The sequence below is a fragment of the Aptenodytes forsteri genome, unplaced genomic scaffold (assembly GCF_000699145.1).
Source record: "Aptenodytes forsteri isolate BGI_AS27 unplaced genomic scaffold, ASM69914v1 Scaffold375, whole genome shotgun sequence".
NCBI classification, from domain to species: domain Eukaryota; kingdom Metazoa; phylum Chordata; class Aves; order Sphenisciformes; family Spheniscidae; genus Aptenodytes; species Aptenodytes forsteri.
Window position 1 is genome coordinate 220,074 of NW_008795869.1, and position 6,847 is coordinate 226,920.

General features: G+C 35.6%; 1 protein-coding gene across 1 annotated transcript in view; it reads left to right on the plus strand.

Moving 5' to 3' along the window:
• The window catches only part of CLNK (cytokine dependent hematopoietic cell linker), a 120,177-nt gene that overhangs the window by 42,394 nt on the left and 70,936 nt on the right, over positions 1-6,847 (plus strand). The window lies entirely within an intron of this gene.

The window sequence follows — 6,847 nt, forward strand, 5'->3', positions numbered from 1 at the left end:
ACTTAGGGACATGGTTTAGTGGACATGGTGGTGTTTGGTTGACCGGTTGGACTGATGATCTTAGAGGTCTTTTCCAACCTCGATTCTATGATTCTAAGGCTGCTGGAGTAATTTGTAATTCATTAGAGAAAATAGTTTGTTGAGGATTTTTAAACAGATTTTTAATTCATGTCTCTCCAAGTTAGTACACCATCCCTTTAACAACCACTAGCCTGATTCTCTGCTCAACCCATCTGCATACAACATTTTACTACCTTTTGGCATAGCTGGAAATGATTTAAGAGATATGAAGTAGTAGAAAATCAAGCTCCATACCCCAGATTTCTTCACCTGTCTAGACTAAGGAAACCTTAAGATGAAGTTGAAAGAATATTATTTCTGCTGTGAGTTTATTTTCTAGATTTCTCTGTAATTGGGCAAATTAATATTTTTTTTTTTTAGGTTCTCTCTATTGCTAGCCTCATGATTGTAAGTATGTCTGTCACTAAAATTGTTTTCCATTGCCTTCAAAATTAAAAAAAAAACATTTTTTTTATTTTAAAAAGCCTCATTATTTACTTAGGGGTGTGTTTGGGATTTTTTTAATAATATAGGCTTTATATATTCAAGCTTTCCGCTGAGGGTTAGAAACATAATTCCCTTTTAAAGGAAAGCTGAATCTCGCATAACCGCATGACTTTGGGGCGATGGCCTGTTAGAGAAAAATAACATATATTGCAAGACTCACCCATGAGAATTGGCAGCAGTGAGTGCAATGCTGGTCTTTCAATCATCATAACAGAGTGTTTGGAATCAAATATATAAAATCAGAGTAAAATGTGACAAATATTTCTATAAGTCTCAATTGTATAAAAGTCTGTTTATATGCAGCGTACAAGCCAAATCTAAGTTGGCATAGTCCCTGTAAACCAGAAAGAGGAATAAAGTTGTAGACAAATATGAATAATACTTGTTTAAGAGCAAAAGCTTCTCTGAATCTCAATAAAAATAATTCTGTTGGAGACAAGATAAACATTATTTCTTATTTTATTTTCCTCATGTCATGTAACTCTAGTGATTATTTAGTAAGCTGTAGAAATGGATTTTTAAAGACAGCAGCATTAACAGAATAAGAAACATGAGGCTTTGCTATGCTTCTTTTCATAATATAAAACACTCACACCATAAAATAATAATCGTAAGCCATAACTTCTAAGAAATTGAGAGTCACACTCTATCTATTTGTCCATAAGACGATGATGTTTTTCATACAGTACTTAACACCATGATGCCTTATTGTGGCACGCAGCTAAGGAGTTTACTTTTCAGTGATTTCAGTGTGCTTTGAGCTAGGTTCTACTTGAGAATCCCAACAAAATATATCACATTATCTGAAACAGATGTATCTGTTGTTTTAGAAATTCCAGCCACTTATGAAAGTGATTATTTGAGTGCCCAGAAGCAATAATCATTGTCTGGGAAAAATATACTGAAAAAATTGGTATTATCCAAATCAGTCTTTTGCATACACAGAGCAGTAGTGGAATGAAGTATTTACTGGAAGTTAGCTTATGATCAGCCTTCAGTTCTCATTCTGCAGACTACTATTTCAGAGAAATTTTCATGGAGTCAGCTCTCTTAAAACACCTGCTCTTCTCTATCACTGTTTCATTCCATGCACTTTTAGGAACCATTCTGTGGGCTTTGCAAGACTCACCCATGAGAATTGGCAGCAGTGAGTGCAATGCTGGTCTTTCAATCATCATAACAGAGTGTTTGGAATCAAATATATAAAATCAGAGTAAAATGTGACAAATATTTCTATCAGTCTCAATTGTATAAAAGTCTGTTTATATGCAGCGTACAAGCCAAATCTAAGTTGGCATAGTCCCTGTAAACCAGAAAGAGGAATAAAGTTGTAGACAAATATGAATAATACTTGTTTAAGAGCAAAAGCTTCTCTGAATCTCAATAAAAATAATTCTGTTGGAGACAAGATAAACATTATTTCTTATTTTATTTTCCTCATGTCATGTAACTCTAGTGATTATTTAGTAAGCTGTAGAAATGGATTTTTAAAGACAGCAGCATTAACAGAATAAGAAACATGAGGCTTTGCTATGCTTCTTTTCATAATATAAAACACTCACACCATAAAATAATAATCGTAAGCCATAACTTCTAAGAAATTGAGAGTCACACTCTATCTATTTGTCCATAAGACGATGATGTTTTTCATACAGTACTTAACACCATGATGCCTTATTGTGGCACGCAGCTAAGGAGTTTACTTTTCAGTGATTTCAGTGTGCTTTGAGCTAGGTTCTACTTGAGAATCCCAACAAAATATATCACATTATCTGAAACAGATGTATCTGTTGTTTTAGAAATTCCAGCCACTTATGAAAGTGATTATTTGAGTGCCCAGAAGCAATAATCATTGTCTGGGAAAAATATACTGAAAAAATTGGTATTATCCAAATCAGTCTTTTGCATACACAGAGCAGTAGTGGAATGAAGTATTTACTGGAAGTTAGCTTATGATCAGCCTTCAGTTCTCATTCTGCAGACTACTATTTCAGAGAAATTTTCATGGAGTCAGCTCTCTTAAAACACCTGCTCTTCTCTATCACTGTTTCATTCCATGCACTTTTAGGAACCATTCTGTGGGCTATTTGAAGTAGCCATCTGCATTTACACTATATATGCAGTAGTAAAGTACGCTACTGCTCATGGGTGTGTATTCCTGGCACGTGTACATACACACACTGCCCAACTAGTTGACACAGTCATTCAATTCAAAGCATCAGACATCCAAGTCCTAGAAAGCATTTTCAATAAATTTGTCTCCTCAGCAGCTTTGTGAGGTTCAGAAATTGCTTGTTCTTTGGGAAGGGTTGGCTTTTGGTGGAGGATACTGTTGAATTACACTCAGTCAGCAGGATGGACCATCTATACACTGAGAAGCATGGGCCAAGATGAAAACTGCTGTAGTAACTGTACGGAAGCAGAGTCTTACTTGATCAGCAGTGACAAGTAGTCCTTTAGTGTCTTGAAGGACTAAACTTATAAAAAAAATCTGAAGAACAAAATAAAAAGCTAAAACCACAAATGTGACATCAGCATAAGAAGACACTGACACATTCATTATTCTGGTTTATACTGAAGAATTCGTTCTCCTTTGGTTTGCTAAATGCTTTTGATCTCATTTAGTATGATGGTATGCATTTTTAGCTTTTGTATTACCATGTTAGAAAAATGACCTTTCCTGTAGTATACAGGAAGGAGTTGCATACTGGAGATTAAAATAATTTACAGACTCATTTTAACTTGTTAAATATGTAAAGCAATTACAAAGCAATAATAAATATATAAAGCTAACCCTTAGGTTTGCTTGCAAAATAGCGAATACATCGTATATGGCTAGACCCCTAGAGTGGTATTTCCTCTATATTTTAAAAGAGGAATATTATAGAAAAGTTAACTTGGAAATGATGGTATGTAACACCACTAACAGTACATAAGAGACTCTGCCAACAGTGATAGACTAATTAGAGGCTCTGTCAACAAACAATTATGGGCCAACACCCAGTGTTAGTAAGACCACTGCTAGCAATGCTGTACCTTCTCTGTTGTCCACAGATGAAGGATTTGAAAATGCAAAGGCAGTTCAAAGCAGGGCCAGAATAATGAACTAGGGGATAGGAAAAATAAGCTACATGATATGAGACTTAAAGAGCTCGACTTACTTATAAAATAAGTCCTTGATCATGAATACATGAAATATCTTCTTGATAGTGGGAGGCCTTTGAACCTTGCTGACAATGACATAACAAGATCCAATGACTAGAAATAGAAATTAGACAACTTGACATCAAAGTAGCTGAAATTTCACAAAAGATGAAATTTCAGAGAAATGACAGCGATTAAATACTTTAACAACTTAGCTTTACTAACACCTTGAGCCTGTAAAGTGAGATTAGATATATTTCTCCAAAACAGAATTTATTTCTCATTTGGAAGAAATTCCTTGGCTTGTGATCATGGTATGAAAGGAAGAGTAAGGCTGGAGAATCTTTCTGGGTTTGAACTCTTTGGATTGGATTAATATCAGTCAAGTCTTTTATTTCTGAGCCCCAGGGAGACCAAGACTTGCATGCACATCCCCCGCAGGCTCTGTAGTTCTGCATTAAGATAAGGATTACAAATTTCATGCTTTGGGATTTGTCAAAATGCCTTGTAAAGAATTGAAAATAACAGTTTTTCCTCGACATCTTATTTGGTGCCAAGGGGGCAAGGGTTCTTACCTCCCTCAGAAGCAACAGAGTTTAGCTGTGGAGAAGGGTAAGACACGGAGAAGTATGAACCTCCGAGCCTCCCAACTAGTATACTTCATAAATAAATAAATAAAAATAATTTAATTTGGAGGAGGGAAATAAATTTCCTCTCCAGAGGAAACCTTCATTTTTCACAATTTCTTACTTAAAAAGAGTACTTCTACTCTCTCTATGTCCTTGTCACTGCAGAAAACTCACTTCATTGTTACATGTGGTAAACGTTTATTTTCTGAGTACTGAAATACTTGGTCTTGCCTGATGATCTGTAATATAAACAAGAACAAACAAGATGTTCTCATGAACTACTGGTCTTTGACCTAATTAATTACTTTAAATTAAATTAATTAAAAATAGTTTAAAAATTTAAAAAAAAATGCATTTACCATCTGGCCAGTCTAAGTGAAAGGTAACATTTTTATATATATATATCTACATACATATATATGTATACAAATATGATTAATGTATGCAAATATGATTAATGTACCTAAATAGAGCAATTTTACTAACATAGCCTTCCTTTTCCTTGTGCTACTAAAATATTATCAGATTTCTGCATGTGCTATTACTAAATCCATTTTTTATCATTTTTATGTTCCTATTGCACTTAGAAACTCAGAATCCAAACCAAGAAAAATGTTTTTGTCATTTCCTGCCTTGGCCCAAATGACTCAGTTATTTCTAAGATGGATACTAAGGATGATTATAATATTTTGCCCATGTAAAAACACCTTTAAATATATTTTAACTGTGTGAAAATAATTTTCACCATTTTATGTACAAATCTAGTATTCCAGCACCCAGACTTTAAAGAAAGTCTGGGACACAGAAATGTCATTTATGTTACAGATTTTTTTTTCTACTGTGAAAAAATACCTCTATTTCAAAATTTTATGCAAACTAAATAGTCCCACAAATCTATAGTTGCTTAGATAAACTGAGATGCAAGTTTTCTGAGTGACTTCTAGGGGAATCTCGCCATCTGTGACTCTGAGAAGTTCCCTTCTTGCAGACTACTCTAGAGTCCTCCAATGTCCTAAGTCCCAACTTCACAGCAAAGAATCTAGAAACAGGGAGGTGTGACTTACACTGAGTTTCTCAGTGGTCCCAGGCTCCCTTTTGTGAAGGTGAGAGCCGAGCTGGGTGGCTAGAGCCTGGGTTCCTCAGTCAGAGAGGCTCTGTTTAAATGGTGCTGCCTAAGGTTGTGGCCTCTGGAGTCACATCAGGCAGGTTGCCTGAGAGCTGGGTCACCAGAGCTCCCAGACTGCCTGCCTCTGGGAAGATCTCGGGCAGAATGGACCAGTGTTTCCAGAATGCAGTGTTTCCCTTCCGAAGTAAGGTACCCAAGGACTTCAGATTCAGCTGTGGGTCTCTCCCACAGCTGTAGAACCACCATGTAACCCATCGTAATTGCAGGAGAGATTTTGTCCGCCTTTTGTTGCATTCACTGATATTTTCTCAAAGATGAGAGGTTTCAAATGAAACATTTAGGCTAACAGGGTTTTTTGATTTTAAAAAAGAAAAAAAAATTAAAATGTGACTACATTTGTTAACTAAAGTCAAAGAGAGCTGTGCTTTGGCTAGAGTGCTATAGAAGGATAAGCACTCTGAAAAGTTAGATTTTTGTCACCTTAGAGTGGACTCCCAAAATTAATGGAAGCTTTTCACCTGAATCCCCTCAGTTACTCATCAGTCAAATTTGGATAATATCATGCCATCGCCTCCCAAGGGTGCTGTGAAGATTTATTAGTTAATGTTTATGAAGCACTCAGATACCACAGTGATGATGCCATAGAAAAGTCTGTCAAGACTGTCAAGAAAGTAATTACTCTGTCTTCAAAGCAGGTTTCCAACAACATGCAGTAAAAAGATGAGGCACGAACTGAACAGTGAAGAATAAACTGTTTCAGAGAAAATCACACTCACTGAATGTATTTAGCAAGGCATCCTAATGGTTTTGGGTTTTTTTTCATCTAAATAAGAAATTAAACTGGGAAAAGGGGAATCTAAATCAGTTTGCCTACACAGAAATTATGGCATTTCTTAAATTCTGAGTGCTGACAGTGCAACCTCCACAAAGCTCTTCTGATGCTGAATCTTTGTATAATCCCTCAGAGATTAAAACACAGTTAGATGTGTTTTACCATATGTATTTAATGTATTTAATGTGTCATACATCCAGTGACGGGGTTTCACCTCAATATTTACCTAAATGAGAATAGCTGCTAAGCTCTACAGTGAACGTTCATTCAGCAAGTAGTTTTATGAACTGAAAGCTTAGTTCTAGTAACCTGGTCCAGGAAATATGACCAACCACAACAAGTTTAAATTGAAAGAAAAGTGCCGACAAAAAGCATGAGCATATGCAGAGGTCTCCAAGTTTTTTAACTACAGCGTGAGTTTTTACTGACGTCTCTAAAATTGGTCAACTCCCATTTGAACTGGTTAAATGTATCACCAGTAAAATTTTTAAGTACTCAGTCTTGGGTTCAGACTCAAGCACAGGATATGTTTATTTTGTTAAGAAAAAC